Source organism: Delphinapterus leucas, chromosome 15, assembly GCF_059928025.1.
Source record: "Delphinapterus leucas isolate spDelLeu-1000000601 "Yukka" chromosome 15, BTC_Dleu_Yukka2, whole genome shotgun sequence".
Classification (NCBI taxonomy): domain Eukaryota; kingdom Metazoa; phylum Chordata; class Mammalia; order Artiodactyla; family Monodontidae; genus Delphinapterus; species Delphinapterus leucas.
In genome coordinates, this window is record NC_143143.1 from 69,456,151 (window position 1) to 69,482,304 (window position 26,154).

Sequence of the window (26,154 nt, forward strand, 5' to 3'; positions counted from 1 at the left end):
AAGAATAGGGTCCTTGCACCCTGCTGTCTGGATAGTTTGAAATGCTCGAAAAGCCCTTTGGAGTTTTGATTCTTCGCGACAAACTTGAGACTACAGTTCCATAGAGTTTTTCTATCACATCTCAGTTGGCTTATGTCACTTTCATATATGTAATCCTTTAAGTCTGGCAAATCTATATTAGTTTCCTAGGGCTGCCACACAACTTACCACTAACTTGGTGGCTTAAAAACAACAGAAATTTCTTCTCTCACAGTTTTGGAGGCCACAAGTCTGAAATCAAGATGCTCGCAGGACTGTGCTCCCCCCAGAGGCTCCAGCAGAGAATCTGTCCTTGGCTCTCCCAGCTCCTGGTTTCTTAGCTGGTGGCAGTATCACAATCTCTGCCTCTGTCTTCACACAGCCTTCTTTCCTGTGTCTCTCCATGTCTTCTTTTCTGTCTCTTATAAGGACATCTGTCATTGGATTGAGTGTTCATCCAAATCCAGGATGTTCTCACCTCAGAATCCCTACCTTAATTATATCTGAAAAGACCCTATTTCCAAATATGGTCATAGTCACAAGTTCTGGGGATTACGGCTTGGACATATCTTTTGGGGGGATATCTTTTGGGGGGACACCATTCCAGAGGAGGGCTCTAGCTCAGAGCCTCCTTTGAGGTTCCTCACATGACGGGTTCACTCTAGTCCTGTTGGGAGGACAGTGAGTGTCCCATCCCCGATAAATCTGGTGAGAAACCAAAGAGAAATGGCTACAGCAGAAGACGGAATTGTTTGTTTTGAAGAGATGAAGATGAGTTTCACTTTCACTTTTTTTTCCCCGCATTTTCATTCCACATTTGTTGCTCTGAAAAAGGCAACCTGCTGACTTAGGGTGAGTCCAGGCCAGAGAGGAGTGGGTGTCACATGTTGGTCAACACAGCTCCCACATCAAAATCTCTATCAGAAACCTCAGACTCTAGAGGGAGAGATGGACACAAATAAATCAATTCCAATATAAGACAATACGATGAGCATTCATGAGAAATATAAGCCAAATGCTTCCTAAGGCAGAGAAAGTTCTGGAAGACTCTACAAGGAAGGAGGCATTTGACCTGGAAAATGACAGATCAGCCAGAATCCTCCAAGTGAGTCAGGAGGGAAGGGCATTCCAGGCAGAGGGAACAGAGTGTTCAAGGCATGGACTCAGGCGTGTACATGGGATTTTTATTGTCCTGGAGGGGCCTTCTCCCATACCCAGAGGGTGGGTGCAGCAGCAGGGCTGGATCTGGTGTATCCAAATTGCGACATCTTATTTAAGATAAAAAAATACAAAATTGTGAATAACAGAAAATGACATGCAATGCTGAGCCATCTCACCCCAGTAAGAGGCAGATATCAAAGGGCACTTAGTGCATGAGTCCATTTATAGAAAGTTCTAGAACAATCAAAATCTAGAGTGATAATAAGAAGATTAATGGCTACCTGGGGCAGGAACATGCAGGGAAGTTGACATAATGAGGAGGAGGGAAAAGTTTAGGGGTGACAGAAATGTTCTATAGCTCGATGGTGGAGGCGGTGATTATAAGGGTGGGTACATTTGTCAAAACTGACAAACTATGCCCTTAGGTGTGTGCCTTTCATTGTGTATAAGTTATATCTCAATAAATATGATTTTTTAAATAAACAAATTAATTAAAATTTAGGCACAAAATTCATTTAGAAGAGAAATCACAACTAATTACAACTTTTAAAAAGCTGACAAATATCACAGACATTGCCACATCCAGAAAAACGGCCATATTGTGCATTAATTAACCACCTGACGTACATCTATAATACTTTTTCCCTATGCACTTTGGCTTCATTCTCTTTGCCTCTGCACGTGTCACTAATATCACAACAATTTTTTAATATCAATGGTTGATCAAATTTTTTTTATTATTGAGGGGACTTCTCTGGAGGTCCAGGGGTTAAGAGTTCGCCTTCTGGGCTTCCCTGGTAGTGCAGTGGTTGAGAGTCCGCCTGCCGATGCAGGGGACACAGGTTCGTGCCCCGGTCCGGGAAGATCCCACATGCTGTGGAGCAGCTAGGCCCGTGAGCCCTGGCCGCTGAGCCAGCACGTCCGGAGCCTGTGCTCAGCAACGGGAGAGGCCACAACAGTGAGAGGCCCGCGTACCACAGAAAAATAAATAAATAAAAGAGTTCGTCTTCCAATGCAGGGGATGCAGGTTTGATCCCTGGTTGGGGAGCTAAGATCCTACACGCTTCTCGGCCAAAAAACCAAAACATAAAACAGAAGCAATAATGTAACAAATTCAATAAAGGCTTTAAAAATGGTCCACATCAAAAAAAAATCTTTAAAAAAAAGTTTTCTATTATTGATAATTTAGAAAATGTCTCTCTGTTTCATAACTGTTAACATCCTCTCTGTTTTCAGGGTTGTTCCAAAACTTGGCAAGGTCTTTATCAAGTTTTTTCACATTTGAGTTCTGAGACTTGTGAGAATTTTCCACGGATTAGCTTCTGGCTCTGTATATTTCAAACTCGGTTTCTCCTCCATACTTTGGATGCCACAGGACACGTTCACGTCATGACACAACCTCTGGTCCCAAAGCTTCATGTCACAACACATCACATGTCATATGTGAATCGGCACAATAGGTGGTTCAAGTTTCCCTGGAGGAGATTTCCACACCGGAATGACTGGCCATTACTCAACTATACATAGAAGATACTGCAAGTCACATAACTATAAACTTCTAAGTGAATCCCCAGCTCACTCTTAGCCAGGTCCCCAGAGCTGCTCTTACAGTAAGAGATGGAGGGATAGTACAGAAGTCAGAGAGAAAAGAGAGTAGCCTTAACTTATTTTAGTTAAAATATCTTACTTTTGTAAATTTTATAGAAACATATGACCCTGGGAACAAATCACTAAGACCACCAAAACTCCAGGCTTACATCATTCCTACTTAGCAAACCCAGAGGAAAGAGAGAATATCTCTACATCAAAACTGAGGGAAGAGCTCGGGCTGGCTTGGCACATGTGGCCAGGGATGGTTGGATTCTGTCCCTGGCAACTCCACCACAACTCCAAGGAGGGAAGGACAGGTGATAGTCTCAAAAGAAGAGGTGAAAGCAGGCAAAACAGAGATGATAGACACCACTTCACAAGGGTTATCAAGGTGAAGACCAACCAATGGGTCTTCACCTCCCAACAACACAATTTCCATTTCAAGGCTCACGTCCCATCCACGAGATGCAGGTTTCCTGCAGGCCTCCGACCGTGAGAGTCTGTCACCCACCCACACTCCAAGGCAGACTGCCACCTGCCTCCTATGAGAGGCAACCTGGCTCCAAGGCCCAGGCTGCAGCTGCAGGCACCGAGTCAGGCACTGGGTGATCTTGGGCCTGGGAGGTTGCTGAGTCAAAGGGCCTCAGGCTGAGGCTTGGGCTATAAAGCCCTGTTCCTTTCACATGGGTAGTAGAGGAGGATTCGGAGGCGGGCAGGGCAGCTGTGGGCGTCCACTAATTGGAGATGATGAAAGAAAGTCCAGGGGAAATTCAGGTGCCAAATGCCTCTCCTAGAGGTGCGTTTAAAATGTCTGGTAATTGAGCAACCCCAATAGCAGGCATCCCTGTGGAGTTTCTCAACAGAGGCCGCCCTGGATTAAGTTCCCCCACCAGAGGGAAAATCCCAAGCCATCCACATCAGTGTCTGTCTCCACGGCTTCCAACCCACAGACTCAGGCAACTTTCTTTACCACTCTGAGCCTCAATTTTCTGATTCATAAAATAGAAATCATAAATTTTATCTGGAATAAGAAGATCCTGAATATAGGTCTATTTGGGTTTTTCTTTTCTTAAGTCGGATTTGGTAAATTAATTGTACCAAACTCTTTCAAAATGATTTCCAATATCTCAGTATAAAATTATTCACATATTATCTTGTTACGGGTGTTGTCTGTCTGCTGTATAGGTAGTCAGGCTCTTTTTTTCATTTCTTGCTTTTTCAGAGAGTCAGCTTTTGACAGGTTGATCTCCCTAATGTTTCCTATATTATTAACCTTTGCACTCATTTTGTTACTTCCTTCCTCTGTTACTAAACTTTTTTGGGTTTGATCTATTATTCTTTTCCTATCTTCTTAAGTTCATGCTAGCTAAGCATTCAAGGCTAGAAATGTCACTCCAAATATTGCTTTAGATACATTCTACAAGTTTTGATATGTAGAATTTTTATTACTATTCATTTATAAATCTTAATTATATTACATGCTTTATGGTTTCTCATTTGAGCCATGACTTATTTAGAAATGGGTTTTTAAATTTCAAATATATATATACTTTTTTTAAGCTACCCTACTCACCATTGTATTTTCATTGTTTACACAGCAGAATACCTAGCATATAATAAATGATCAAAGATTATTGGGAGGCAAAAAGGAAGAGAGAAAAGAAAGGAAGAAGAGAGGAAAAGAATGAAGGATGGGGGCTTCCCTGGTGGCGCAGTGGTTGAGAATCTGCCTGCTAATGCAGGGGACACGGGTTCAAGCCCTGGTCTGGGAGGATCCCACATGCCGCAGAGCAACTAGGCCCATGAGCCACAACTACTGAGCCTGCGCATCTGGAGCCCGTGCTCCGCAACAAGAGAGGCTGCGATAGTGAAAGGCCCACGAACCGCAATGAAGAGTAACCCCCGCTTGCCACAACTAGAGAAAGCCCTCGCACAGAAACGAAGACCCAACACCAACACAGCAAAAATAAATTAATTAATTAATAAACTCCTACCCCCAACATCTAAAAAAAAAAAAAAAATGAAGGATAGAGGGAGGGAGGTCATAGATTGACCCTAATCGGTTTGACCAAGAATTTACCAGGGACAGTTCTGCCATCAGGATGAATGTTCAGATGGTTAGATGTAAAAAGAGGAGAATAAATAGCACATGCCCCCAGTCCCAAGCCTGAACGTCTCAAAGGAATTTTGGGAATATCTGAGTCACAGAAGTCCCTCTGTGACTTCTCCTCCACATTTGCCAGCCAGGGTCCCATCACTAGCTGGAAGAATACAGGGCAGCCAGAACTTCCCAGCCATCCCCGGGACACTCACTCAGAGGCAGCAGCATGGAGAGTAAAGGAAGAGCCTGCGTGATTGGAGCAGAGTTTGGGAAGAAGTCCGCAGGTCAGGTCTATGGCAAGTTCCTTGCTGGCTGTGGAACTGACTGCCTTCCTTCTGTGTCTCTTTTAAACAGATTTCTTGTACCCTAAGAAGGCTCAACAGCCAAGGAACTGAACACAGTCTTTAACCTCCATTTCCTGGCAGTAGAATGAGACTGGTAGCCAGTAGTCAGCCAGGCTGATCACACACAGTGTGCCCCCCACCCGATGGCATGCTCTGTCCTACACCATCTTCAGTGCTCCCAACAACCCTCACCCCTGAGCTGGTCAACTGCCCATCTGGTCTCAGATGTACTTTGTACCCTTACCCTGCTCTGCTCTGGGAACTACCCTCCCCAGTGTCCCCCGTCCTCTGGTTTCCCATAGTTTCAACCAATGAGAAGCACCAGAGGAAGATTGGAGGAGAGAAACCAAGTATGTCTCTCCCTTTCTCTCTGCTCCCTGCAGCATCTCTGGCCGAGATTACATGTTCTCCATGGCAACCCCTCCCACTGGGCATAAATCTCCATGGTTTTAGCTTCTGCTGATGGCCTTGCTCTTGGGATCTAATAGCAATACCTTCTCCCATTGCTCCTCCAGCCCTAAGGGTGGTAACAGCTTCCTGCTCTTCCTTAAATCTGGAGTGTGTCTCAGCTTCTTCAGTCACCTGTGTGACCAATTCCCTTTATTAAATTCCCTCTGTTTTGAAAGACCTAGTGCAATCCTCACTTCCTGACTGGAAACGGACTAATACAAACTGACTTAATAGATGAACCCTGAGGTGACATTCAGAGACGTTAAGGAAGAAAGTATGAAAATTCCAGTACAGAAAACATCAGCACAGAGCCTGGGATCAGGTCTAACTCTGACAATTGCTTGCTCTGAGATCTTCTGAGCCTGTTTTCCCGTTTGCAAATGTGGGTGGTGAAAGATGGTTACAACAACTGTATAGAACTGTTGTGAAGATGAAATCAGGTAATATCTCTAATATTTCAACTAAGCAGAAAGACTGGCATGTGGTCACATGACTAAAAAGTGGCAGAACTGGGATCCAAATTTCCTGTTCTGTGCTCGCTGCCCTGTGCCAAGTAGCTTGAATCAAGTTGTTCGTGAATTGCATTCCCACAAAAGGGCTTCCTGTGGACCTTGTGGAATGGATCATGGAACTGACCTCCTGCTTCTCCACTAGATAATTGCAGATGGCCCTCAAGCTGGTTTGCCCTTCCCAAACGCGTAAGGGGCCAGACCCCAGGCATGGCTGCAGAATGCAATGCATTCTCTTGGACCTCCAGCAGCCAGGAAAGGTGACAGAGACCTCAACACATGGTCCTAGGTCCCCATGCCCAGGAGCCACCAGGATCAGCCCAGAGCTATAATTAAGTGACCCTTGAAGGCAGCCCTGCCAGTATGAAGACAACATCCTCACCCCTAACCCCAGGGAGCCAGGTCTCTAATTCCCCTTGTTAGGACCAGCTTAGCCTCTCACCAAAGAGGAAAAGACTGCAGCCTGTGAGCATAGACTCTTGAATCCTGCCCTGGATTTATTTGGATCTGATCCTTCAGGCCCAAGGACTCTGAGTTTGATGTGTAATGAGTCTGACCTTCACTTCCCTCCTCTCGAAAAATACTTCCCAGCCCATCAGGGTTGAATCCCCTACCCTCCACCATCAGTTTCAGGAATGAACTTCTGGGATCCCCCGGAGACTTGAACCAAGAAGGAAGGTTGTACTGATGCAATTCTCACTCATCTACAGCCAGGACCTCCTGGAGAACACCTGCAGTAGCTGCCCCTCAATGCATCCCCATATGGAGCCTCCTGGATGGTTTGCTCCACGGGTGCAGATCCCAAGAAGCAAGAGTCTCAGCTTTGCTTATGGTCACTAATGTGATCATTCATTCACCAAAACCATCATGAGTTCCAACAGCACGTGCCCTGTAGACAGGAGAAACTCGAACCCACACCCCCATAGGGGGTTACCCATGCTGAAAAACGAAGCAGGAGGAAGTCTATCCCTTTATGAGCTGAGTTTTCATTATTTCATGGCATTTCATTATTCCTAAAATCACATCCTCTTAAGTAATATAGAAATGCTATTAGAAAGCTAATAATCTCCCTTAACCTTCAGAAGCACCCCTGTCTTCATAGCCTCGTATCGTCTTATGTACTTTTTTACTATATTTATAAAACATATATAGGGCTCGAGGTTTGGGGAAATGGGTTGTTTTATTCTATTTTCCATTTTTGTTTTGTTTTACAAATTTATTGTATCAATTACTTGCCAAATTGCTTTTCCCAGGCAACAGACCCCAGATTACACTCCAGATCATTCCATGTATATCTGATTCTTTCCAATTGCTGTATCATACACAAAAGCACAACATATTCAACCATTTCCCTGTTAATGAAAGGAAAGTATACTTTTACAGGGTTAAGCCACTGATATGTGGGAGTTTGTTTCTTATAACAGTCAGCATTACTGCAACCCAGTAGCTCTACAAGTGTGGTTACCAGACCAACCAGCAGCAGTACCTGGGATATTGCTTAGAAATGAGCAATTTTGGCCCAGTCCCAGACCTATTTTATCAGAAACTCTGGCAGGGATGGAGGGGTGGAGGTGTCCCAGCAATCTGTGTCTTAACACGCCCTACCAGTGATTAGGACACACGTTCAAGTTTGAGACCCGCTGCTCTAACTTACACCACTTACACTATGTCGTTCATAGCCCACAAAGATCAGGTCTGTTTACCTAGCCACGAAACAGTTGCAGCTGGGTGCCAGCTTCTCTGCTGAAAGTGTTTTCTCAGTGTGAGAATCCGAGAAGTTTCTACATATGCAAAGTTAGATGAAAGCAAGCTACACAGCTGCCCATTAATTAATTAACCCATCCATTCAGTCTTTGAGGATGTACTGAAGTCACAGTCACAGCCATAAGCAAACATACACCCCTGTCAAACACATTCAAAAATGTGTAACAAGCAAATGTTCCCCAAATGGGCTGGATGCCTGATGTGATTCTTCCTTAGGTGCAAAGAGATTGAAATTGATGAGTTCTGGCTGCAAAAGGCCAACCCTCTGGAACGTGCAGATGTGGGAGTAATAACAGTGCCGAAAGAATGTGGAAAGTGGAGGCAGAGAGAACCAGGCTGGTATCCTGTTCCCGCCACTCCTCAGCCCTCTTGGAATCTCAGTTTGCGCATCTCTAAAACTGGGGGGGGGGGGGGGGGGAGGAGGCAATAAAACCCACCTGCGGGGCTGTTGATCCAAACCATACTTTGTAGCTCCCCAAGAAAAGCTTGCGATTCAGTCTACTGTCCAACACTAGTGACAGTCGAGAGAATGAAAAATTGAGGGAGGAATTAATGTTATCTCCTCAGGATGCCATTTTGCTGCACTGTGTTCATTTCAACAACGATAGCACGTGTCACCGCTCTGCTCTGCAAGAGGCCCGGGGGGGGGGGGGGGGAGGCGAGGGTGGGGCAAGGTGGGTGGCAAGGCGAGGGTGGGGGGCAGTGAGGGTGGCAATGGGGGAGGTCCTGAGTCTGGCTCTCCTTTCAGGACTTACAAATAAAAGGTGCTAGATTAGGGCAGGATGTTTCAAACTTGAATGTGCATCAGAATCCCCTGGGGAGCTCGTTAAAACACAGATGGCTGGGTTTCACCTGAGAGTTTTCAGATTGAGTGGATCTAAAGTGGCACCTGAGAGTGGGCATTTCTAACTCGCGCCCAGGGGATGCTGGTGCTGCTGGTCCAGGGACCACACTCTGAGAACCACTGGTACCATAATCACTGTGTTAAGGGTAATGCCAAGTGCTGTAACAAACGCCAAAATGTCAATGGCTTATCACAGTAATGTTCATTTCCCATTTGGGTAACTGTTCACTCAATCCAGGTGCTCCTCCTGGTTGCTGAGAGTGGGGGACTCTGCTACACTTGGTCACATATTGAACGCTCTGCCTTCCAAGATCACATGGCTTGTTGACATCCTCCTCACCCCCCAATAGATGGGGAAATCAGTGGAGAAGCTCTACCTTCTTCTTGGCCAGAAAAAGATGCACATCATTTCCATGCACATGTCATTGGCAAGGACTTGTCACTCAGCCCCACCTCATGCAAAAGAACCTGGGAAATATATTTCTTGGATGGGCAGTTGCTTCTCCATAGCAATCCACTTCTTCCTAGGCTGTGTAAGGGAAGGACAAGCTTTCTGTCTGTCACTGTCACTGCTGTGCCTGACAAGTTCTTTCCCACCTCCTAGCCTCTGGGAAGTGGGTTAGCCCAGCCACAGCCCCAAGCCAGATTCCCAGAGCTGAAAATCTACTACCAACAGAGTACACCATGGCAGCAGCGGGAGAAGGGAAGCAGAGTCTACGGAGAGATGGATACCGTGACCCCGCCCCTCATAGATCCCTTCTCAATGACACAGGCATAAGCTCACCAATGTCTCAACTCCCTGTTCCGTCCTCTCAGGGTGCGGCATGATACAGCAGAACCATGGACTTGCTGTAGTCAGATGGAAGAGCCATCACTTACCAGTTGTGTGAACTTGGGTCCCTGTGATCCTGGCATTTATTGAGCACCTACTATATGCCAGCCTTATGTAAACTCCACTACTCCCAGTCACTTTCCATATGGATGAATGACCCCCATGTCCAGCAGTACATTAGAATCATTTGGAGAATTTTTCAAAACATGGAAAGCAAAAGTATTTATTTTAAAATATGACATTTACTGTAAAGTTCTAAATCACTTGGCGACCAAGGAAGCCATCTTCAGGCCCAAAATGCATGCTAGGTAATTCAAAAGAGAAAAGATATTGAGGTCAATATATCGTGGTGGTGGGGCTGCTGTGGCGTATTTGTACTGAGTGAATTTAGCTCAACTGGAATTATGTTTCCCAGAATTCCTTTCGCTGCATAATTAGATTGGGCCCCAAAAGGCATTTTACATGAGATTTGGAAGGCAGAAGGGAAGCAGCAGCAGCCAGATTCTGTTTAGGCTCAGAAGGTCAGCACTGGTCCTCTGGGCTGTCGGGGTGCATGCAAGTAGTTGCTGATCTGCAGTCTCACCGGGGTGATACGGGGCAGCACCTGGACAGAAGCTCCTCTCACCAGCTCTCCTCCCCTGCTTCCCCACCTCTTGGGCCAGGAGCATGTTGAGCTCTGGGATACAGGACATCAGCTTCTCCAGCAGGGCATGCACATCATCAAAGCTGGAGACTATGAGGGGTTGAGAGATGGGCATGGATCCACAAGTCCTTGTGTGGTCCAGCTCAGATTCTGTTTGTCCTTGCCCTCCAGCTAATGTCTGTCTTTCTTTCTCAACTGCTGGCCCTGTTCACTTCAAGCCCAGACACAGATGCAATGGCTTCCCAGAAACTGTTTAACCAGCTCCCATCACCGTGTGGGACCAAATCCTCAAAATCAAGCCCTTGTTTGACATAGAAAACAAACTTATGGTTACCAAAGGGGAGGGGAATAAATTAGGAGTTTGGGATTAGCAGATACAAACTACTATATATAAAAAAGATTAACAACAGGGTCCTACTGTACAGCACAGGGAAGTATATTCAATATCTTGCAATAACCTATAATGAAAAAGAACGCAGTAAGTCACCTACATAGGAACCTTCAATTTGCAAACTTTCAAAGATGCGAACATACGTTCACATGTCCAGTCACATAAGTTAGTTCACACGTCTGGCATACATTGTCACGTGCGTGCATCCTCTACAAGTGTTTGTGCTTTTGTGTCCTTTACTGCACAGTACTGTATAGAGTGCAGTAGCACAGTGTCTTTATTTCAAGCCCAGGATGTCCAGGTGCAAGCATAAAAGCAGCGGTGATGTTGCGGTACTGTACTTTTCAAGGTACTGGACTGTAAGATTAAAACTGTGTTCTTTATTTTTTGTGTTTGTTTCTTATGTATTATTTGTGTGAAAAGTAGTATAAACCTATTACAGTACAGTACTATATAGCCAGTTGTGTTAGTTGGGTACCTAGGCTAACTTTGTGGGACTCACAAACAAGGTGGACTTATGAATCACTTTGCTGTACACCAGGAGCTAACACAACATTGTAAATCAACTCTACTTCAATAAAAAAAAATTTAAAGAATATAAAAATAAGCCCTTTTTTACTTCACTCTTAGTTGTTTTGCTTCTCTTCTTGAACCTTGACTGATAGAAGTGTTTTGTTTCAGCATTCTCATTTAATTTTCACAACAACCGCATTAGGAAGGCCCCATTTTAGATATGATAAAAGTGGGGATCAGAGACGCTGAGATATTTGTCCAAGATCCCACAGCCAGGGACAGAAGAGGGGGGCTAGGACTTGAACCCTGACCTCTCAAACTCCAAAGTGCTTTTCACCATTATTTCTCCTAAGAAGAAAACCGGGTCCCATGAGATTGGCAACACTGAGTTCTCACCTGTGTCTGTGCCAGGATCCTGCCCTCCCTGCCCCACATTGCTTCAGGAGAAGGGTCTTCCTTGGTCAGAGCCTGTAGTCTGGATGGAGAATGACCGATGTCTTCCCTTCCTTTTTGCCCCCCCCCAGCTCTAGCCAGAGATCCCTGTAGGTTAATTATACTTTTAGCATAAATCAATAAAAGGAGGAAAAATGATTTCTTGGAAGATTCTAAACAGAACTCAAGGCCCAGGAGAAAACCTCCCTTGAAACTGTTCTGCTTTCGTGTAAAAAAGACACGTGTTGGTAAGAGAGACGGTGCTGCTTTGGGAACAGCTCCTGGTTGTGAAGTGTAGAGGCCTGGCCGCCAGACAGAAACAGAAAGGCAGGCAGGACAGGAGGCAGAAATGGAAACAGATCAAAATGAAGAAAATGACAGAGGGGAAACCAACAGAAGCAGTGAAGAGAAGCAGCGAAGAGACAGAAAGGGAAAGCAAGGGAAGGAGCCATAAAAAGAGAAACCGGAGAAAGAGCCAGAGACAGAAAAAACAGAAAATAAATAGAATGGGAGAAACTGGAATAGAGGAAATAATAAAGGAAGGAGGAAAAGAATTAGGAGATATGGGGATGTATGTATATGTATAGCTGATTCACTTCGTTATACAGCAGAAACTAACACACCATTGTAAAGCAATTATACTCCAATAAAGATGTTTAAAAAAAAAAAGTGAGAAGAGAAGAAAAAGAGACAGTCAGAGAGACAGAGAAACAAGAGGGAAAGGGAGAGAGATGCCTGTCAAGTTCGTACCAAGCGAACATCTTCTTCCTGGCCCCAGGTTCTTTGGGGGAGACTAGGATGGGACCAAGACAGCCAGTGGGGAAGGGAGGTTCCTTGGAGCACTGGGCCTGGCACTCTGGACACTGGCCACATTTGACACACCACTGAACAACAGACTTCTGCCTCTGAGTCAGCTCCTTTCTTCAGAGCCTCGCCTGCCCCACCTCTTGGGCTAATATTCCAGAGATAATTACAGAAAGCCTGCCCGACTGGGGTTTTATGAGCCTAGAATGAGCCTGGCTGCTGGAGGGGGAGGGCAGACCTGTGGGGGAGGATGGCCACAGCCACTCACTGAGCCGGGCACCGAAAGTTTCTGCCCTGGAATGGACTCTCAAACACCCACAGACAAATGGTGTCTGAAGCCAGAGAGATAAAGGGAGGTCTATCGGCACTGAAGCCTGGGTCACAAAGCCAACTCCTCCATCGTTTAGACAACTTTTACCCTCCCACCAGCCCCTCTTTCTACCAACCCTTCCATCTTTCCACTGAATGTTTCACCCATCTGCCATCTTTCCGTCTCGTTGACAATGCTTCTGCCCATCTGCCAATATCTGACATCTCCTCTACTTACCCACTATCCCCCACATACCTACTTTCACCCATCTGTCGAACCATCCATCCATCAAAAGCTCCATGATTCAGCCCACTCCCCATTCATCCATCAGCTGTTCCACCCAGCTGCCAACCCCTCTTCCATCCACCCACCCTCCCTTATCAACCAATGTGTTCGCCTCTCTACCAATTCCTTCACCCTCCACAAAACCTTCAGTCACCACCATTTCTTCTACCCATCTGCCAACCCTTCATCCATGACTCAGCCTGTGTATCTACCAACCCCATCTCATATTACCTCCACCCACGCGCCACTCTCCATTTATCTTCCAAACACTTCCATCCATCCACCCACCAACCCCTCCACCCATCTGCCAACTTCTCCATACATTTGCCAGCCCCTCCCCCTTCCTCCAACTCCCTACCTTCTAGCCCATCTATCACTTTGCAAATCCTCCATTAATTCACCAAAATCTCCAACCCACCCCTATCCATCCCCACACCCACACATCAACTCTTCCATTCATTGGCCACCCCTCCCTCCATCTAGACATACAACTCCCTGTCCAATCCGCCAATACCTATCCCCATCCATCTATCCATCCATCTAGCAACTCTTCCATTAGTACATAAACCACTTCCTGCAATGCTTACTCCTTCACTCACCAAGCCCTCAACACTTCAGCTACCTCTCAATGTACCCATTGACTTCACAAAGGCCTCAACCCAGCCCTCGGGGTGGTTCAGTGAAAAGAAACTGGATTAGCAGGCCATGCAGACCTGGGATATAATCTCAGTTTGGCACACACTGGCAACATAGCTCAGTGCAGTGCTCCCACTGCCTAGGAGGAGCCTTGGGAGGGTCCCCAAAGCCATTAAGGAAGCTGGACAGAGCAGAAAGGGGAGTAGGGGAAAGGTCTTCTCACCTCTGTTAGGGACACTGATAAAGTAAATTATAGCCATCTCCATACCCTCCCAGCTAACTGGACAGCACAAAGGAAACCTCACCCCATTGATTTCTGCCCTGGCCTGTCCTGTCCATCTTGATGGGGCACATCCAGGCCACAGTCCCCTCCTCCACCTGGGCCCTGGGGTTCTGAACTAGCTCCAAAGACTCTGAATAGGCAAATCCATGTTGGTCCAGGTCCTGGGGTTGCAGATGGCCTCTACACCACAGTGACCCACTCAGTCCTACATGGTCCCATCCACTCTCTTAAGTACAAACAAATCTCTTGATGACTTATGGACCAGGGCAGACCCAGGCAGATAGACTGCAGATAACACAGAGAAAGGAAAACTACATCAAACCTAGATATAGGCTATGGAATCAGTAAGACCTATGTTTGTATCCTTCTTGTTACACTTCTTAGCTGTATGATCTTCCCAGGTCACTTAACCTCTCTGAGCCACAGTGTCCTCATTTGTAAAATGAGGGTCCAAAGATTCCCACCTAGTGCATAAGATTTGATTAAATATATGTACACGTCAGGATGGGACCTGACACACAGTACACCCGCATCAGAGATCAGGTTGCCTAGCCTTCACTTGGACTGGCCCTGGGGGCTGAGGCCTGGGCTTCTGGGTACAGAAGGGAAAACAGGACATGTTTCCACCCCTATTCCAGGCTGCCTGTGCCACAAAGCCAAAGCCTTCCCCTTAGAGCCCCCGGGATCAGCATTTCCACTGGAAAACCTCTGTTTTCAGGGAATCTTACATGCCTGGAAAATTTTGCTGTGGGGTGAAACTTGGTCAGAGACAGAACAAGTTTCCTTTGCAAATCCCGGCCCTCTCTTTTGGCGTGTGCTGGCCTCTCGCTGCAACGCGAGCTGCAAGTTTCTGTGACTTGGGTGTCTAAAGTAGAGTTCAGCGAGTGATCAGTCTAATTGCTTTTGATATCTAGAAAAGCTAATAATTCTTGGCACTAGTATAATAATAATAAAAATAATGACCCTTTATATGTAAGGAGCGTGTTTCATCTGAGGATCACAAAGCCTCTACAAACATTAATTAATCCTCACAACTCACATGTGAAGTGGGTGTAATTAGCCCATTTGATGGCTGGATGAATTGAGGCATGGTTGGGGTAAAGGATGTGGCAATAATCACAACCTGCATCTACGGCCAAGACAGGGACGGCTCCGAAGATTCTGGAAGCTCACTCAGAGCTCCTCAAGCTCCCTGGTAGGATCCTTCTGCCTGTCCCATGAGCCAAAGCTCCCTCTTGACTAACCACAGAGAAAAGCAGAATGCCAGGGCTGCCTCTGGCTGGGTGGCCTTGAGCTAGCCCCTTTCCCTCTCTGAGCCTTTATTTCATTGCCCATAAGCCAAGACGATTGGGCTCCATGTAGCCTCACAGCCCCAGTATCCATCCCCAGGCTTGTCATCCTGTTTCTGACTTCACTGGCAAGTTTTCCAGGCCTTGAAGCCACCAACAAAGACCCAGGTTCAGCTAACATCCCTTAGCAGCTGGGTTGCCAGATTTAGCAAATAAAAATACAGGACACCCAGCTAGATCTGAATTTCAGAAAAACAACAAATCATGTATTAGTATAAGTATGTCCCATGCTTATTCTAAAACATGATTGGTTATTTACCTGAAATTCACACTTAACTGGGCATCCCAGATTTTATCTGGCAACCCTGCTTATTAGCCACTCTGTACTAGGCACGGGCTGGATGTGCTCATGTCACTGATCTCATGTGATCCTTAGCCTAGCCCTGGGAAGCAGACACTTCTATTCCCTGGAACTTCTGCCGACAGCCCCAGCTATTCCTTAGTGCCCAGAAAACAAAGTCCAGACCCCTTGATGGAATCCCTTTCAGGCCCTGCAAATCCTGCCCCCAAACTTCTCAAGCTTCATGTGGACCACACTGGTGCCCATCACATGAACATTTAGGCTGGATTTACTTAGCTGGGCCCTCCACCCAGCATCCTATCTGGCCTCTCTCTGGTTTCCAGACTTTACCTCTGCTACTTCCTCCACCTGACCTGCTATTCCTCCATCTTCTGGAAAAGGTCTACACATCTACAGGATTCCACTCAATGTCACCTCCTCAGAGAAGCCTTCCTTCCCCAAAGAGTTCCTTTGCTTTAATTTCTTGGCCCCAATCTTCCAACAAGCAGAAGTCTAGGACCAGATGGCTTCACAGGTGAATTCTATCAAACATTTAGATAAGAGCTAACACCCATCCTTCTCAAACTCTTCCAAAAAATTGCAGAGGAAGGAACACTCCCAAACTCATTCTATGAGGCCACCATCACCCTGATACCAAAACCAGACAAAGATACTACAAAAAAAGAAAATTACAGACAAATATCACTCATGAATATAGATGCAAAACTCCTCAACAAAATACTAGCAAACAGAATCCAACAACACATTAAAAGGATCATACATCATGATCAAGTGGGATTTATCCCAGGGATGCAAGGATTCTTCAATATACACAAATCAATCAATGTGATACACCATAATAACAAATTGAAGAAAAACCATATGATCATCTCAATACACGCAGAAAAAGCTTTTGATAAAATTCAAAACCGATTTATGATAAAAACTCTCCAGAAAGTGGGCATAGAGGGAACCTACCTCAACATAATAAAGGCCATATACGACAAACCCACAGCAAACATCATTCTCAATCGTGAAAAAGTGAAAGCATTTCCTCTAAGATCAGGGACAAGACAAGGATGTCCACTCTCACCACTATTACTCAACATAGTTTTGGAAGTCCTAGCCATGGCAATCAGAGAGGAAAAAGAAATAAAAGGGATACAAATTGGAAAAGAAGAAGTAAAACTGTCACTGTTTGCAGATGACATGATACTGTACATAGAGAATCCTAAAGATGCCACCAGAAAACTACTAGAGCTAATCAATGAATCTGGTAAAGTTTCAGGATACAAAATTAATGCACAGAAATCTCTTGCATTCCTATACACTAATGGTGAAATATCTGAAAGAGAAATTAAGGAAACACTCCCATTTACCATTGCAACAAAAAGAGTAAAATACCTAGGAATAAACCTACCTAGGGAGACAAAAGACCTGTATGCAGAAAACTAAGACACTGATGAAAGAAATTAAAGATGATACCAACAGATGGAGAGATAGACCATGTTCTTGGATTGGAAGAATCAATATTGTGAAAATGACTATACAACCCAAAGCAATCTACAGATTCAATGCAATCCCTATCAAATTACCAATGACATTTTTTACAGAACTAGAACAAAAAATCTTAAAATTTGTATGGAGACACAAAAAACCCTGAATGACAAAAGCAGTCTTGAGGGAAAAAAACGGAGCTGGAGGAATCAGACTCCCTGACTTCAGACTATACTACAAAGCTACAGTAATCAAGACAATATGGTACTGGCACAAAAACAGAAATATAGATCAATGGAACAAGATAGAAAGCCCAGAGATAAACCCATGTACCTATGGTCAACTAATCCATGACAAAGGAGGCAAGGATATACAATGAAGAAAAGACAGTCTCTTCAATAAGTGGTGCTGGGAAAACTGGACAGCTACATGTAAAAGAATAAAATTAGAACACTCCCTAACACCATACACAAAAATAAACTCAAAATGGATTAGAGACCTAAATGTAAAGTCAGACACTATCAAACTCTTAGAGGAAAACCTAGGAAGAACACTCTTTGACATAAATCACAGCAAGATCTTTTTTGATCCACCTCTTAGAGAAATGGAAAGAAAAACAAAAATAAACAAACAGTGCCTAATGAAACTTAAAAGCTTTTGCACAGCAAAGGAAACCATAAACAAGACAAAAAGACAACTCTCAGAATGGGAGAAAATATTTGCAAATGAATCAACAGACAAAGGATTAATCTCCAAAATATATAAACAGCTCATGCAGCTCAATATTAAAGAAACATACAACCCATTCCAAAAATGGGCAGAAGACCTAAACAGACATTTCTCCAAAGAAGACATACAGATGTCCAAGAAGCACATGAAAAGCTGTTCAACATCACTAATTATTAGAGAAATGCAAATCAAAACTACAATGAGATATCACCTCACACCAGTTAGAATGGGCTTCATCAGAAAATCTACAAACAACAAATGCTGGAGAGGGTGTGGAGAAAAGGGAACCCTCTTGCACTTTTGGTGGGAATGTAAATTGATACAGCCACTATGGAGAACAGTGTGGAGGTTCCTTAAAAAACTAAAAATAGAATTACCATATGACCCAGCAATCCCACTACTGGGCATATAACCAGAGAAAACCATAATTCAAAAAGACAGATGCACCACAATGTTCATTGCAGCTCTATTTACAATAGCCAGGTCATGGAAGCAACCTAAATGCCCGTTGACAGACAAATGGATAAAGAAGATGTGATACATATATACTATGGAATATTACTCAGCCATAAAAAGGAACGAAATTGGGTCATGTGTAGAGACGTGGATGGATCTAGAGACTGTCGTACAGAGTGAAGTAAGTCAGAAAGAGAAAAACAAATATTGTATATTAACGCATACATGTGGAACCTAGAAAAATGGCACAGATTAACTGGTTTGCAGGGCAGAAATTGAGACACAGGTGTAGAGAACAAACGTATGGACACCAAGGGGGGAAGCGGTGGGGGCGGGGTGTGTGTGTGTGATGAACTGGGAGGTTGGGATTGACATGTATACACTGATGTGTATAAAATGGATGACTAATAAGAACCTGCTGTATTAAAAAATAAATAAAATTTTAAAATTAAAAAAAAAATCTCTTGGCCCCCACAGTCACCAGTGTGTGTGTGTGTGTGTGTGTGTGTGTGTGTGTGTGTGTGTGTGTGCGCGCGCTCCATCCACACCACGCACCACATCAGCAGCACACCCCTTGCTGGTTCTTGGCCCAAACCTTGGCATACCCTATTCCCTCTGCCTGGAATTCCAACAAACTTACCCTCCAAAACTGACCAAGTCATTCATTCATTGAACTAATATTTATTAAACACTTACTATGTGTCAAGTTTATAGTCCCCACCCTCAGGAAATTGACAGTCTAGTACACAGGTCAGCAAACTTTTTCTATAAAGGTTCAGATAGTAAATATTTTCGGTCTTGTGGCCCACAGGGTCTGTGTCACAAGGACTCACTGCTGATGTAGCACAAAAGCAGCCACGGAAAATACATAACCGAACAGGCGTGGCTGTGTTCCAATAAAACTTTACTTACAAAAACAGGCAGCAGGCCGCATTTGGTCCACAGGCCGTAATCTGTCAACTCCTGGTCTAATGTTAGAAACAGACATTGAAGAAATATTACACAAATGCCTAATCTATAATTAACAAACCTTCTTAAATGCTGTGAAGGCCAAGATTCTGCCCCAGCTCCTCCTTCCCTGTGAGGCCCTATGTCAGAGGCCCTTGCTCTCTGCTCCCCAAGCCCGAGTGTGGACTGAACGTCAGCGATCATTCTGAGCAGAGACACCTCCCCTTTCCAATCCAGAGGCTTTTGACCCATCACTGATGCTGCACCTAATCCTGGTTGAGGTCCCCCTCGCTGGCACTAGATGCACCAGGGCTGTCATGGCCCCATCTGGCTGCCAGGCCTAAGCCCCAGCCCCAGGAGAAGGCAAGCTCTGCTTGCCCCTCACCCATAAAGACGCTCCTTTTGCCACTCCTTCCAACTGCCCAGCTCTGATTAACAACCCAGGCTGAGCAGGCCTGGGGATGTTACTGAACAGAGAGTACCCATGCTCGTGTATTTGCTTGAGAAGGATTGCATTTATTGGCCAGGAGGAAACACAAAACCCTCTCCTGAGACCCCAGGCCATAGGAAGGGCTAGATGTTTCCAGCATCACAGCTTTTTATCCCCTCCCTCTGTTGCTTCATCCTACTGGGCTGCAGGATGGTTTCTCAGGACACCCACACACATAGGCACTGACATCTTGTCCTCTATGCATCATACACGTGCATCTGGCACACGGGCTCCCACCCACCTTAGGCAGATGCATTATAAGAACGCACACGGGCACACAAATCCCTGCTTCACATCTATGCCAAGAGCACGCATGTCCAGGCAGACAAACTTGGGCACAGACACAGACACTCTAGAGACACACAATCCCTGAAGTTTTGCCTCACACCTACACATGCACACACGCATATACTTGGGTGTGCATGCACACACCTGCATGCACTATACGCATGTGCGCATTCATGCTCTACACGTGTGTGGACATAAACTATATACACGTGCCCACACGCATAGACAGCACGTGTGTGCACGCACGCATACACTCTACTCCTATATACTGTGAAATCCAGCCCCACCGTGTGTCTTGCTGGAGGAACTGGCCATGAAAATCCCAGCTTTGGCATCTCTGGGCTGCCAGCTCTGTCTGGGTTCCTGCTGGCAGCCTCAGCTCTGAAGCAGGCCACAGAAAGTTGCCATTTCCCTGGCTGCCAAATTCCAGCCACCTCTGACCCCCAGAGAGAGAGAGAGAGACTCCTCCCACTTCCCAAGCTGGAGAACCGTGTACCCACCGCTGCGGCCGGCGTGTGTTGCAAGCAGATAGAGCGGGGCCTGGTGTCCATGCTGCTGCAGTCAAGGCAGCTTCCTTGGCCTCCCCTGGGGGTCAGGGCCTGGCACGCTGGGGCTTCCAGGGAGGGAACCTTGGGCTGAGCCCAAGGTCAGAATGTCCCTGTTATCTGAAGGACGCTGACAACTTTCCTGCTCTGCTTCCCAACACACCCAGCAGCCTTGAGGGACTCACGACCCTGGCAGCCAATGCCCCCTGCTCCTTTATCTCTTCCTGAGCAATCTCTCTCCAGTCTCTGCCGCCTTCCTGGTGGGGACTGGTGGCACAGCTGGCAGTGACAGAGGCAGGGATTCAGAAGCTGGTGAACCAATTCCCAGCCTCTCTGTTGAACTGGGCAACAGGATTTGGGACACGGCACCCCCTCCCCCGCCCAGTGGTGTCCTCACATTGAACAATTCATTCATTCATCAAAAGTGCACGCACCGAGGCTGTGCCTGGTGCTGGGGATCCCAGGGCGAACAGACGCAGGTCACCGATCTCACTGTGGGCATAAAAACCAGGGTGCTAAGTGAACCCACTCACATAGGCTGCTGCAGTCAGGAAGGCTTCACAGAGGAAGTGACATTGGACTGGAGTCCAGAAGGCCAAAAAGGAGCGTGTGTGAAAGAGCAAGCTAAGCAAAGCCAACGGCAAGTGCAAAGGGCCAAAGAAGCTGGGCATGATGCATAATGGGTGCTCTAGAAATGTCGGTTGGCTGAATGAATGAAGCAAGGAAGGAAGGAAGGAAGGAATGAGGACTCACTGGAGGCTCTCAGGGAGGGACGTGACGTCGACTCATTGATAAGGAATACTTCCCACTCTTGCTGGGGACCACCAGGACTCCACCTCTCCCTGGAGGGCGTTTTTGCAGAGGATGGATGGGTTATCATCTCCCAGGAGTTCACTGGCCCCATGGACTTTCTGTATCTTGTGCCCACACACCTACATATAGACCCAGATGAATCACAGGGCTGCAGATGCACCTGTGCGCATGTACGGCAACCACAGATGTGCAACCACATGTGGGCCACGTCCACGAGTCTGAGAAAGAGAACAGTAGCAAACACTCATTACACTTCCCCATGGGCCAGGTGGCCAGGCACCATTCTAGCTTCTCTGCATTTATTAATTCAGTTAACTCAGCCCCCTAAGGTAGAAATTGTTACAATCCCCATTTTTGCAGATAAAGAAACAAAGGCATAGTGATGGGAGTCATTTGTCCAGTTATCTAATTGGTAAGTAGCAAGGCTGGGATTTGAACCAAGCCACCTGATCCCAGGGTCCAGGCTTGTAATCACCAAAGCAAAGCGGTCCCAACCTCCCTCCCTCCCCACTCCTTCCACACTCCACCCATCCACATTGTAGTCCAGCTACACCAAACTCCCCAGGATCCCTCAAACACACAATTCCCTGCCACACGCATCTCTTGGGCACATTTCCACCCATCTTTCTCTATGGTATGTACCACCTTATGAAATCTGTTTTTATTGTTTCTTTGCCAAACATCGGTGAAGCACAGACTCTGGTCCAGGCTTTAGGCTAAGCATCTTATGTACATTCTCTTAGTCAATCCTTACTAAAACCTAATGAAGGTTTTATTATTGTTAGCCCCATTTCTCAGATGGGTAAACTGAGGCACAGAGTGGTTAGGTTACATGTCCAAGGACACAGAGTGACAGAACTTGGAAGAGACTCAAACTATCTTGACTCATGAGCTTCAACTGTTAATCTCATCTTGGACCGCTTTCCACTCAGTTTTCGCTTCTGTAACTGAAAGTTTGAGGGGGGAAGAGGTAAAGAAGGGAAGGAGGAAGAGGAAGAGGAGAGAAGCAGCAGGAAATCAACAGGCAAAGCTATCGGCCACGATGCATCCTGTGTTTGGGTGGGATGGGTAGCGAGACTTGAAAACTTTCTGCCCACATTTACTTCTGAATAGTTTGGAAATATTTGAAAATATGGAAAAGTTGAAAGAACTGTGCCATGAACATCCATAAACACACCACCTAAACTTGGCAATGAGCGTTTCCCTGTACTTGCTTGCTCTCACCCGCCATCAGCCACTTAAAGTGGCAGGCACTGGCAGATTTTTCAGATCGGAAGAGGTGATCAAGGCTGAGCTTGTTTGGGAAAACCACAATAGGTAACCCAGTTACGGGGGTTTTACTGAACCAAAAAGCCCATGTGCAGTCCATGTGGACACACACAGGTGTGCATGTATGCAAAAGTGCATCCACCGGCCACATGTGTGCACACACACACTCACACACACACACAAAGGAACAGGACACAGAGGATGAGGACAGCCCTGGAATTTGGAAAAGGGCCAGGGACCACCTCAAGTGGTCATTCAGCCACTCCTTCCTACCTGCCATCCCCAGGGAGGCCACCAGGAGCCCTGAGCTCAGGGCCAGGCTGCGGGGGTGGGGTGTTTCCTTAATTGGCCCGCTTGTCCTTCACCAGCAGAGGAAACAGCCCCTGGCTGCAGCCTCCAAATGACAGGAAACACCACGAGAGCTACTCCGGCAGTAATTACTACTTTGAGAAAGGAGGGGAAAAAAAGCTGAGGGGGAAACAGTTCCAACTAAATAATCTGCTCATTGGGGGATGGGAGGATGTTTCACGGAAAAGACATTTTGAAAAGGCTTCAATCAATCTGACAAGCAATTATCTGCTTAGCTGCTGGTACAAATCCCCCAGTGAGGACCGGTGCCCCTCCCAGGAAAACAAGAGCCCCAGACCGACATTCAGCCCCGCAATACCCATCCCACCCCTAGCAGCCAGAAGGGTGACCGAGGAGGCTGCGATCATGCCTGGGAAATCTCAGGCTCTGGGGGCACCAGTGGCCACAGGGGAGTGGCTGCCTGATTCTTTCCCACCACCTTTCACACCCATGTGTGTACACACACACACACACAGTGTGACAGCATGCCCTGCCCCATGTGTTATAGACTAAGCCTGTTTCAAATAATCTCTCCTTCCCCAGGCAACTGTAAGCATTCTCACATTTCATTCATTCATTCAACAAACATTTTCTTGAAAAGGACATTCGCTAGGACTTCCAATGAGAAGGATGAGGGGGGACACCCATGGCCTTCTGAATACAGCTGGGGAAGATAGTCATGGTCACCTGCTCCGTGGCTCCCAACCCAGTTTGGGGAAGCAGCACAGAGGACTGGAGAGAGCCTCCCTGGGAAAGAGCAGGAGAGCTGAATTCAGACTTAAGTATGAAAAGTAGGTGTGGGGGGGGCCCCCTCTGGAGCCCTGGGAAGCCAGGCTGAGGACGTCTCTTTTCTCCTCTGCCTGCCCCAGCCTCAGTCTCCTCCTCCAGCAGCCCCATCTCCCAGGTCCTGGCCCGAGCTCTTGCTCAGAGAATCATGGAATTTCTCTCTAATACAAGCCACGCAGGACAGAGAACAGGAAGGTTTGGCTTCCCTGACAGGGAGGGGTCCTGCCCTTGCCCTGCAGTTCTGAGCAGAGGCCAGCAATGAACCCCCAGCAGCACAGAGTAGGGGCCTCACCAGCTAATCCCCAATCCCCACTGCCCTGCACACCTCCTGACACAGTGCTTCTCTGTCTCTCACATACCCACATACACACACACACACACACACACACACACACACGCACTCACAGAGAAGACAAGAAACCTCAGGCCTGGTAAAGGCCCTGAAAGGGAAAGAAATAACCACCGACTGTCCTGCCCCAAGGCCAGTGGAACACCTGCCAAGGACAGAGTCACAGTCAGCACCGAGGAAGGAAGTCAGGATGCCAGAAGCCTGGACAGAAGTGGCCAGAGGAGCCCCAGAGTCAAAGCTGAAAGCGTGAGAGCAGACACCGACAGGAGCAGTGTGAGGACGGGCAGAGCCCTGGCCCGCAGGGAGCTGGGGCCACATACCTGGTGGAAGCACAGCGCCCCCATAGAGCAACGGCAACAGTGCGCGGGGCCCTGAACCCCGTGGGCGGGCTCTCCCTTAACCCCGACCACCGCCACTACTTGCGAGGTATGAAGACTCTTACCCGTCAGGACATTTGGCAGCTGGAAAGACAGAGTTCAGACAGGTGGAGAGACTTGCCCACACGCAGAGTCACTAGCAGAAGGGTCGGAATTTCAACCCAAGTCTTGCTGGCTCTAACATCCCCGCTGTTGACCACTCTGTGATGTAACACGGAGCAAAGGCACAATACATGCCAGCTCTTCTCATTTCTTTAGCGTCCGCCTTGAAGCCCAAGGAAGGTCACGTTGGGGAAGCCTCGTGTCCTGATGGGGAAGCCAGGCAGCACGCGCATGAAAGTCGGACTCTGGATACAGATCGAGAGCCAAGTGCCACGTCCGGCCTGGTGGGCCCCTCACACAGAGCTTAGAACAGAAGGACGAATTCCAGCTTCGACATCGGTGGGCCAGAATCTGCCGGCCAGACACTCAGGCTCTGCCCAGAACTGGGTGGAGAGGCAGATGCCGAGAGAAAAGAGGCTGCTGCCTGGAAGGGGGTTGAGTACACCCCACCCAGACACATGGGCCCTTGCTGCGCCCACCACCTTCACAGCAGCCGCTCCCCACACTCTGGGATACGCGGGACGTGTGATCTCCCAAGGCCATCCACAGGGAGAGGAGCACGTGGTCAGATGGGGCAAAGTGATGCCGTTTGCCCGGCCCTGGAAGGAGGCTCTCCCAGGACATCTCATTTTGCCTTCGACGTTGGGCAAGATTTCTCTGATGCACTGGCGGGCCCGCACATTGCTCACTGTGTCCCCATGAGGACACACCCTCGTGTTTTATGGCTAGAACAACTCAGGTACAAGATCAGCCCCAAGTTAAACCCAACCCCATCTCCCAGCTGCACTGCACAAAAGCAGAAACTCCCCACTTGCAACAGAGCCGGGGCAGACATCCAACCATCCATCCATCCACCTATCCATCCATTTCAGCAGCATGTACTACCACCTACCCATGCCCAGCCCTGTGCCAGGTATTGGAGGTGCAGGGACAAATAAGTCACTATTCCTTCCCCTTCAGAGCTCAAGGTCCAGAGGTGGAGGCCAGGAAGGTGATGCCATTAGGAGGTGCTGCCTAGCACAGAACTGGGTTCAGATCCCAGCCCTGTTCCTTCCCAGCAATGAGACCTTAGCAAATTATTGTCCTCAGCAAGCCTCAGCCTCCTCCCATTGGAATGGGGACAGTCGGTGTCTCCTTTTGTTATTGGGGGCAATCACACGGGGAAATGCTTGTAAAGTGCGGGCACTGTGCTGGGCCCACTGAGACGTTCAGAGTGTAAGCTGGTGTCGTTCATGATGACCTTCTGTGAAATGGGTATTACAATGCTCAGCCTATCTGCCTTTACAATGGAGTCACACCAAATATGATAACGCATGGGGAGAGTGTCTTGTAAATGGCCAACTGTTGATTTTATCACTCACTCTTGAGGCAAATGTTCCTTGAGTGATGTGCCCAGGCAGGTACTGGGGAGGGATGAGGGAGGCACGGGTGTGGCCACAGATCTTAGCAGCATCTGAGGAGGATCAACCTGTGAACAGATCAATCAAGACCTGGTGTGATAAGAACAGTAATAAAAGCTTCTGTGGAGGAGGGCAAAGGAGTGTGTCATTAGCAGACAGCAGAGGTCAAAGCAGGCTTCCTGGCGAAAGGGGAGCAGCAGTGGTGCTGCAAGGATGAA

The 26,154-nt window shown here is 47.1% G+C and overlaps 1 long non-coding RNA gene across 1 annotated transcript in view; it reads right to left on the reverse strand.

Annotated features, from left to right (window-relative positions):
• LOC149747495 (uncharacterized) overlaps nucleotides 1-25,406 on the reverse strand; it is an 83,106-nt gene extending 57,700 nt beyond the window's left edge. Inside the window, exon 1 of the long non-coding RNA XR_016387919.1 lies at nucleotides 24,500-25,406. This is a non-coding gene — a long non-coding RNA (uncharacterized LOC149747495). The remainder of the gene's footprint in view (nucleotides 1-24,499) is intronic.
• Between the last annotated feature and the right edge of the window lie 748 nt (nucleotides 25,407-26,154).